Source organism: Hippichthys cyanospilos, chromosome 3 (genome assembly GCF_059441005.1).
Source record: "Hippichthys cyanospilos isolate Australia breed blue-spotted pipefish chromosome 3, RoL_Hcya_1.0, whole genome shotgun sequence".
In the NCBI taxonomy this organism is placed as follows: Eukaryota; Metazoa; Chordata; class Actinopteri; order Syngnathiformes; family Syngnathidae; genus Hippichthys; species Hippichthys cyanospilos.
The window spans coordinates 14,765,444-14,776,591 of NC_142371.1; positions in this window are offsets into that span (position 1 = coordinate 14,765,444).

The following is an 11,148-nucleotide window of genomic DNA, read 5'->3' on the forward strand; positions in this document are numbered from 1 at the left end:
AAACGGCGGTACATCCTGAGTGAACGTGCAAGTATGTTAACGAAATACAGTACATGTGTAATAACATAAGCAATAAAATAGGTACATTGTCTAAACCCAGTTTTTTAAAGGGACAGTGTGTCTAGATTTAGACCATTTTTCATTACAGACACCAGGAGGTGCTGCAGGTTCTGTATTTACCATTGTCCGTAGCGATAACAAACATGGCCATCTCCAGAGAAGTGCCACCCCCCATGTAATGTAATTTAATGAAAACTACACCTATGATTATATTTAAAAAATACTGTTGGTCATTAACAACACATTCATTTGCATGTTTTTTAAAATTTACAATCATTTAATTTATTCCTTTTTAATGAAAAAAACGGTCTAAATTTTACACACTGTTCCTTTAAGCAATAAGCGCAGTATTCAGAACACTTTGTTTTTATTTAGTTTTGTGTCAGAGAAATCTCAGAAAAGAAGACTAGGACAAGCCTAGCTGCTTAAACAGCAAAAAGAGTAACTCAGACCAGCCAAGATTGACTTTTCTATGCTGGGCATAGGGAAAAAGCTTGGGCAAATGTAACTCGTGGGTCTTCCAACGCTAGTTTTCACTGCCCAGCCGTCCCCCCCTGGCTTTTATTGAGCAAAAGCATAGCAGATTACAAGACACAACAAGAGAGCCAGCCGGGCGCCACCGGCAGCTGGGCCAAGGTCCCGGCTCACACTTTCATGCGTCAACAGCTCTATCTAAGGACAGGGTCAAGATGAACTAGGATTGCATAAATGGGTAACAATGAACTAAGCACATAATGATAACAACCTAATATATGATTCCCTTCACATTTTGTCTGTCTTGTGAATAAAAATGCGTCTATTTTCTGTTGTTGTGATGGCTTCATTTTCTGCTTCATTAAAATGACTGCGAATTATGGAGTTTTTTTGCTAATTTCAATAACTCTGTTCTGTTGTTGATCACTGATATCTGGTGATTCCTGCGCATATATATATATATATATATATATATATATATATATATATATATATATATATATATATATATATATATATATATATATATATTTTTTTTTTTTTTTTTTTTTTTTTAAATACAGTGGGCCCCCGTGTTACGAACTTAATCCGTTCAGCGGCTACGCTCGTAACTTGAACTGCTCGTATGACGGGCAATCCAAACCTATGTTAATTAGTGAATGCGTGCAACGCGTGCAAAAACCTTAGGTAAAAACATCACGACTTTATACACATATTAAAAATGAGTAACATAATCTACTGTACAGTTAAATTAAATAACATATACAAAGGAAAAATGACATTTACCTTTGGGGCGACGTGACTTGAGCTGGGTGGAGACGGAGGGGAGCAGAGACCAACCCGCAGAATTTATTTATTTATATTCTTAAACGGGAACTTTTCTCAAACTAGAACATATCACCGGCGATTTCCTTCTCTTTAATCCATAATAGAAGAAGCCTCTCAATTTTGTTGTCGATCGAGGTCCGTCCCCCGTCAAGGAAAGTCTTGCCCTTAGAACACAGGTGTCAAAGTCAAGCCCTTGAAATGCTGATGTGACTTCAGGTTTCTGACTAAAATACCAAAATTGCAGGTTGTCTTTAACTTTTAAACATTTGGGGGAAGAAAAACAAACATTTTCTTATTCTCCAAATCTCTTTTGAACAGTTTTTGCCGGCTTCTGATATCAAATCTTGGTAAATGTGTGATCAACACACTTAAAATGTATTTGAATTCACAGTCATTTTGGCCCTCTGACAGAAACTATCACTACAATGTGGCTCAAAATAAAAATTTGTTTGACACCACTGCCTTAGAAGATTGCCGAGCGGTTACGTCCATACTCACGAGCAAGGTTAACCATGCGTGCGCCTCCTTCTATTTTTTTTTTATTATCTCCTGCTTCGTTTCTATTGTCATCATCCTCTTCTTCCTTTACCGCCACTAGCAATTTTAGAAGCCATGTCTAACAGATAAAGTTTGCAAAGTCTTAACAACATTCCTTCCTTCCTTTTTTGACTGATTTTCTCTCCTTCCTTCCGTCCCGACCAGCTGTGCCATCAAGCTAGATAAAGGCGTTCGACCAATAGCATATCGGCATTTCCGTGACTGACACCGTGACTGGAACAGTGACTGTGACATTGTAAGAGCAATAGCATATCAGCGTTACCATGTTGAGCGTGAGCAGATGATTTCGTTGATTTAGTAAAGCGAGGTCAATTGTACGTACACACCGACTGGCAACGCATGGTAAAATCTTAGTTAAAAGCATCACAAATTTGCACACATAACTAAATTTAGTCACATAATCTATTGTAATTAATTTAATTAACATGGATATGCAAAGGATAAATGACATTCTCCTCTGGGGCGACGTGACTCGAGCTGAGTGGAGGAGGTGAGCAAAGACCAACCCGCAGAATTCATTGATTTATTTTCTTAAACAAGAACTTTTCTCAAACTAAAACATATCACTGGCGATTTCCTTCTCTTTAATCCATAATAGAAAAATCCTCTCCATTTTGTTGTCGAGCGAGGTCCGTCCCCCGGCAAAGAAAGTCTTGCCCTTAGAAGATTGCCGAGCGATTACGTCCATACTCATGAGCAAGGTTAACTATGCGTGCGCCGCCTTCGTATTTTTTTTATTATCTCCTGCTTGGTTTCTATTGTCATCATCCTCTTATTTCTTCCTTTACCGCCACTTGCAATTTTAGAAGCCATGTCTAACAGATAAAGTTTGCAAAGTCTTCACAACATTCCTTCCTTCCGTTTTCACTCATTTTCTCTCCTTCCTTCCATCCCGACCAGCTGTGCCATCAAGCTAGATAAAGACGTTCGGCCAATAGCATATCGGCATTTCTGTGATTGACGTGACGCTGGCCAATAGCATCTCTGTGACTGAGTCTGTGACTGACACCGTGACTGAGACAGTGACTGTGACATTGTAAGAGCCATAGCGTTCAACGTTGCCGTGATGAGCGTCAACCTCTGAATCAGTTGACATAGCAAAGCGAAAATAAATGTACGAATACAATGGCCGGCATGTCGGATTGTTCGTAAGATGGAAGGTTTGTGCGTTAGTGGGGGACAAAAAACTCCGCAGTCCACGCTCGTGTAAGTCGAAATGTTCGTAAAAGAGGGTGTTCGTAAACCGGGGGCCGAGTGTACTGTACCCTCCATCGCTTCCTTGCTGGACGGTGGCTTTTGATTAGTTAAATCTGGCACCTCTTCTTCATCAGACTCAATCACACTGGTGGTTGCCTGAAGGGATTCATCGACCCTCTGCTGCGTAATCCTCAGTGTTAGCCAAATTACTGTCCACATTGAGCAAATTGTGGCGGACACTAGGACCATGTCTCTCACCCAGTAGGCATGTCACTATGATCCTTTGATGCTTTGAACCTGTTGGCTTTGTCTTTGCTTTTTTGGACTTTGTTGTATCAGTTTTGTGATGGCATGCGAAGAGTAAAGATCTCCACTAGCACAGCAACGTGTGGTTTCTTCGCCTCGCCACATTGGTGACCCCGACGTTAGAATGGGTGACCCCGGATGGGTCATCTTGCCATATTATTATCCCAGACGTTAGAAAGTTTCGTCAGGCTGTTGGAGATGTAGCCTCGCCACATGGGTGACCCCGGACGTCAGAATGTTTCAGCGAGGAATCACCGCAGACGTCCCACATCGTGGCATCCCTCCACCAGCCTATACGTCAGGTAATGCAGCAAGCTGGTACCACGTCAGTCAGCCAGCACCCCGACAAGGGTCCTCTCACCCGTCGCCCAGTCCCTTGGCGCACCAGGGATCGAGCCAGCCAACAACAGGCTGGTACGGGCGCTAGTGAGAACGGCTGTGAAGTCCAATTTCGGAGTCCCTGGCCGTCGACCGGGATCTTCCAGCCGGGCGGCCTCATCTACTACCGATGTCCGTCCGGCCTCAGCAGTAGGCCTCCAGCCACCATCATTCAGCCAGCCGCCCCTCCGATTCACCATGCCCGCAGGTATGGCCCGAGTATACATAGGAGCGGGTCAGCTGGTGTCGGTTCATGCCCAGGCACAGACTTGGAAGCAGCCGCGACCGGCCTTCCCTCGGAAGCCCACTGTGCCTGCCAGCATGCGGGTCAGCACTGCCACTCCGGCTCCTGCGGAACTTCAGAACATCCCTTTGCCAACGCTACCTCATGGTTTTCATGCTGAGCGTCCCACCCTTACTCCTGTCGCACCTGGGGCCCTGGTGTCACATACATCGCCCAGGACCGGACTGAGACTCAGGGTGCCAGACTGGTGAATACGCTGTGGGGTTTTCCGCTATGCCTTTCTGGGTGTTCGGGGGGGAGCTGTGTGGCGGACACTAGGACCATGTCTCTCACCCAGTAGGCATGTCGCTATGATCCTTTGATGCTTTGAACCTGTTGGCTTTGTTTTTGCTGTTTTCGACTTTGTTGTATCAGTTTTGTGATAGCATGCGAAGAGTAAAGATCTCCACTAGCACAGCAACGTGTGGTTTCTTCGCCTCGCCACAATATCCTGGTTTGTCAGGTCAGGTATGATCTGACACAATGGAATGAGATCAGTCTCATTAAAATCTTCCCCCTCAGCATTGTCAATGATGTCATTTGTGTGTGAAAATCCACACTTGGAAAAACATTTGTTAATGGTGGAATTCTAATTTCATCCAAGCAAATTCAATCCACAGTGGCTCCACAGTGAATGGCATCCTTTATTGTGTTTTTTTTTTCATGAGTTCACTTGCTGTGTTGCACTCAACCATTTTCAGCAAAATACCTCTTAGCATGCATTTGGGATAATTCAGCTTACATTCTGGATGATTCCAGCATCCGTCGGCTATAAGGGAGAGGTTGTGTTTGGTGGGAATAAAATGATCTTTGTGTTGGATAAGGTTGCTAGGGTGAGGGCTCCACAATTATCCATAAACAATAACATTTTTGAATAACCATCTTGTTATTTAGCTGATTCAACCACTTAATAAAGATCACAGAAATCATCCAAGCTTTGCGGTTGGCTTCATATGTCACTCTCATTTGTTGTTTTATAGTCTTTTGTAAAGCACCGCAGGTTTGCTGATTTTCCAATGACCAATGGACCTAATTTTTCTGCTGCCATTGAAGTTGCAAGCAGTAATGTAATCCGGTCCTTGGCAAGTTTACCATTTTTTTAAGAATCCCATTTACTCACATATGAGCGGGATGGAAGAGTTCGGAAAAATTATCCGGTCTTGTCACAGTTATAAATATTTGCTGAATATTGTTGAATGAGGCCTGGTAGCTTTTGGATCCTTTCACTCACTCTCTCTAACTTCACCTCCCTTCCCTCACCACACAAGACAACATTGCTCAGCTGATTTGGAGCAACAAACTTTTGAAGCCAGTCAACGGGACCTTTTTAGCGCGGCAACAGTTAAACCCAGTGGCAGTCCGTGCATTTCACACTTAGGCCTTCAGTGATTGGACCTCTCAGGCTAATTTTCATAGCCTTTAAACAGCAGTAAACCAGCATCAGGAATTAAAATGTATCATTCTATGTGCCAAAACTTAGAATAATTAATAATAATTTCAAATTATTTGTCCACGAAGTTTGATAAAGTTCACGAAGAGCAAGCAGCTTTAACAAGATTGCATGCTAAATTCCAAATGGCAATTGAATACAAGTGTCACTTCTGGGCATGGTGAGTTGGGAGTAAGAAGGAAGGGGACCCAAAAAAATGCATGAAAACTTGCTTGACAATTGAGTGCGAGAACACGGGAGAGAAATACGCTGAACGGGTGCATTTCACGGTACCTTCCCGGGGAGGGGAGATGGAACGAGAATGGACTGTCACCGCTGATGCTTCGGCTCCAGAGTGGACAGCAGCTAGCAGCGAACCCATGCAAATTGGAGGGGGACATCTTACTCCCGGCGAGAGGGAGGGTCAAATGCACTCACGCCTTTGCCTCTATTTTGGTCAACCTGGTCACATGATCGCCGCCTGCACGCTGCAGCCAGACTGCAACACCCACCATTAGTCAACTCATCGGGGGGCTACATCCAAGAACTGTGAGTACAACAGAGACTGTGGATCGGTCGGTGGCATAGCAGACAATCCTAGTATAGCCTAATATAATCTGACATCAATATCATAACTATAATAAACTATAATAATTATAATAACTACAGTGGGCCCCTGGTTTGCGAGATTAATTCATTCCGCGCAGATCGTAACGCGAATTCGTCCTATGGCAGGCAATCCAAACCTATGGTAATTAGCTAATACATGTAAAACCCAAGGTAAAACATCAAAATTGTACATACATATTAAAAATTGGAACCAAAATAGTATAACAAGTGCTAATTATATATAATGAAACCGCGTATATATTGTATGTACACAATTAAATAACATCATTAATGAAAAATATATAAAAGATTTATTTACCTTCAAAGTGATGACTAAGTTTTTAGAGCCATATTGCCTTGTGAGGGTAGCCTTGCCTAGGATAGCTTAGCCTTCTTCGTATTTCTTGATTATCTCCAGCTTCGTTTCCATACTAATCATCTTCTTACTCTTTAACATCATTAGCAATCTTGGGACCTATGGTTAACCAATTCAAGTTTGAATTAAGCACTAAAATGCACAATAACTACAATATTGAACACTCACATGAAATAAAGTCTTCAGGCAGCCATCTTTGTGACCCCCTTGACGCCGACCAATAGTAGACCAGTATCTTCTGGAGTCATGACACCAACCAATAGCGGACCATCATTGTAGTGATGTAAACAGTAACGGGTGTAGTGACATATGAGCGCGTTGCCCCTAGTAGACATGCGCGCACACCGACAGCCTTTTTTTGAGGTTGTATTTTGTTTTTGTTTTTTTTTGTTTGTTAGTGTTGTTGTTTTAATGTCGTTACACAAAAAAATAGCATGAAGAGGGGACAAAAAAGATCGCGGTCCACATCGTAAGGTGAAAAATAATGTAAGGCTGGGACATCTTAACCGGGGGTCCACTGTATAATGAAAGTCGATTTCATTTAAAATGTATTTTTACTAAATATTTATGAATATTTTTTAGATATAAATTATTCTCCATATTCTGTTCTTTTCTTGTCTGTTATATCCATTTGTTTACACTTGTGCCAGTGTTGTAGTTTTAAGTTGGAGTTTTTAGCGATTTAGAATTCAGATAACTTGTGTTGCCAGGCAGTATGAAATCTTATATATATATATATATATATATATATATATATATATATATATATATATATATATATATATATATATATATATATATATATATATATATATATACAATGGAGGAGCAGTGGAGGACACAGAATCACTTGGGCTAACACAGAAAGTCCAATGTGACAGGTAGGACCTGAACCAGTCCAGTGCTTTGCCACTGATGCCCACCCAATGCTCCAATCGAGCAATCAGGGTTTCATGGTCAATTGTATTAAGTGCTGCAGTCAGATCTAAAAGTACAAGAACAACACAGTGACCAGAGTCAGTAGCTAATAAGATGTCATTAAAAACTCTTAAAAGTGCTGATTCTGTGTTGTTTAATATTTTAAAACCGGAATGGAACCTCTCAAGATGTTTTTTGTTCATTCCAAAGACCATAAGGTGTGATAAAACAATTTTCTGTCAGGTTTTTTAGAAGAAAAGTAAATTTGAGATAGGCCTGAATGACAAATGCCAAAACAGTAGGATTTAGCCCAGGTTTTATTTACCAAATGGTATATATATATATATATATATATATATATATATATATATATATATATATATATATATATATATATATATATATATATATATATATATATAATCAAATTAGAAAATTTCACATGGCATAAGTCAAAAAGTCATTACAACATAATTGTCTTCTGCATTCCCATTTTTTTGACAATGGCAGTTTTTGTTGTAAATACCATGAAACGTACTTATTTTACCAAAATATGGAGGAAATGAAAGGATCCAATATGTGGCCACCGTATTATCCTTTATCAGAAACCATATCAGCACTGTTACAGTGAGAAAGGGATTAAGATATTCCCCAACCAAAAACCCTGGATGAACAGTGAAGTAAAATCCCTCTTGAGGAACTCAAACAGTGCCTTCAAAACAAGAAACAGCAACTGGCCTCTACACATTGAGACCAGGTCAGCCTAGAGGGGCATTAGGGAGGCAAGGCTAGCCTACAGGAGAAAGATTGAGGACCATTTCGCTGAAAATGACTCCAGGAAGAAGTAGCAAGGATTAAACCATATCACCAACTACAGCAGCAGGAACCAGGTGGCTGCTGAAATGGACAACTCGCTGGCAGAAGAGCTTAACCTCTTCTTTGCCCAGCTTGAGACGAACAGGCCCCCAGCAGCCACATCATCATCATCCACCCTCAACCCCAGGCACACTAACACTTAAAGAGCATGAAGTAAGATGTGTGCTGAAGATGGTGAACCCCAGGAAGGCGGCAGGCCCCAACGGAGTACTGGGAAAGGTCCTCAAACCATGCGACGACCAACTAACAGGAGTTCTCCCAAAAATTCTTCAACCAGTCTCTGGCACAAGAAAACATCCCTGCCTGCCTTAAAACTTCCACCATCATCCCTGTCCCCAAAAAGTCAGCAGCACACAGCCTCAACAACTACAGGCCTATGGCATACCTGTAGTCATGAAGTGCTTCGAAAGACTGGTCTCTGAACACATCAGGGACAGTCTTCAACCCACTCTGGACCCCCATCAGTTTGCCTACAGGGTAAACAGATCAACAGACGGCACCATTACCAAAAGCGTTCCACTGTGCGCCCTTACATCCTAGTGCAGAAACCTCTGCACCTGAGCCTCTCCACACTGATCTGCGCCTGGATAAAAAAACTTTCTCACAGGCCGCCCACGATCCGTCAAACTTGGCCCACATCTCTCCTCCACAATTACATTCAGCACTGTCTCTCCACAGGGCTGCGTACTGAGCCCCCTTCACTTCACATTATACAGACACGACAACTCATCCCTCATATTCCATCATGAAGTTCGCAGATGACACCACTGTGGTTGGGCTCATCTCAGGGGAGGATGAATTGGATTATAGGGATGAAGTGGACAGACTGGCAGCGTGGTGTTCAGTGAACACACCTCAGTGGCCATGAAGAAGACCCAGCAGAGACTCCAGTTGCTGAGAGTCCTTAGGAGGAACAACCTGGAGGAGATGCCACTGGTGTCGTTCTACAGGGCCACTGTAGAGAGCATCTTGACATACTGCATCATGGTGTGGCACGCAGGGTGCACATCTAGGGACAGGAAAGCGCTCAAGAGAGTGATAAACACAGCCCAGAACATCACCGGCTGCCCCCTGCCCAGCCTGGAGGACATCGCCAGCTCTTACTACCTTACAGAGCTAAACATATCATCAAGGACTTGTCTCACCCCAGCAGTCACCTTTTTGAACTCTCAACGGTACAGGGCCCACAAAACACGAACAAACAGACTGAGGGATAGCTCCATCCCAAGAGCCATCACAGCACGAAATATATCTTAATCCCAAGGCTGCTGTAGCAACTTGAAACGTGCAATTATAAAAAAAATAAATAAAAAAATTTGCAACATTCGGAATGTGCAATATTCCACCGAGAATGTTCCCTATCCATAGCATTTCAGTTTGCTTCAAACTAGCACTTTAAACTTTAGCTCACTTATCTCTTTATCATATTTATGCATAAATTGCACATACTGTACATCACTGTAAATTGCTGTATTATATTTCGGCCAGCGAAGAGTTATGTGAAATTAAGGAAATAAAAGCTGCAGTACTTGCAACATTTTGCATAATGCGTTTTTGACTGTGACTCCACTCTTACCCGCTCATAAGAAAATGTTTAGAATTAATAAAACCTACTTTCAAAATTTTGCGTAGTGCAATAACAGTTCTCTTTTATTTTGAAACCACTATTCAGTGTGCGCGGGTCATTTACATTTCGGTACTCTTGTAGAGTGCAAGTGATTAGCATGCAAGCAGTAATTGGAATGGTAACCCTTTAAAATGTTTGCCCATGCCAAAAAACTAAAGGTGGACGCAAAATGCCGTGGTTTAAAAAAAAAATGGACTGCTAAATATCTATTTACAGAAATCAAGGGCAAACCCGTGTGTTTAGTTTGTGGTAAGTGGATCGCCGTGTTCAAGGAGTATAACATGACTCGCCATTATGAGACAAAGCATGCGGAAAAATATAGACATTTGACTGAGGCTTGAAGAGCACAGATCGCCAAAGATTTGCTAGCGAAGCTAGAAAAGCAACAAGGCTATTTTACCAAGCTACACGCAACCAGAGAAGCAGCAACAAGGACCAACTTTGTGATATCCCACAAAATTGCAAAGAAATGTAAGCCATTTTCGGAGGGTGAGCTTGTCAAAAGTGCTTGGTGGACTCTGCGATTATATGTCCGTACAAAAAAGAAACATTTGAGAAAGTCCTGCTCTCCAGGCGAATGGTGACCAGAAGGGTGGAGGACATCACGGAGAATCTCTGATTCCAGGTAAAAAATGAAGTGGGAAGATTTGAGTTTTTCTCCTTCGTGCTGGATGAGAGTTGTGATGTCCATGACACGGCACAGTTACTTATGTTTCTCCAAAGAATAACGCAGGATTTAAAGATTACCAAGGAGCTCAAGATTACCGAGGAGCTGGCGGCAGTGAAATCAATGAAAGGAACAACTACAGGGAGCAATTTGTTCAACAAAGTAAACGCATGCATGGACAAGCTTGAACTGAAATGGGACAAACTGTTAGGAGTCACTACTGATGGTTGTTCAACCCTGACATGGAAAAATGTTGGATTTTTGAAAAGGATGCAAGATAAAGTGACTGAACTCAACTATGAGCATGAATGATACAGTCCTGGCAGAACACTTTGAGGCAGCATCACTGCTGGAGTTCTATTCCTCTCTTAAGGTGGAGAATTTTCCAAACATGAGGAAACGTGCTCAGAAGATGCTGGTTCTTTTTTGATCTACATATACACGTGAACAAACATTCTCACTAATGAAGTTTACTAAATCCAGTCACAGATCTTCTCTTGCTGATGATGATTTGTCATGTTTGCTTCACATCTCCTCCTCAAATATGCAACCTGACTTTAAT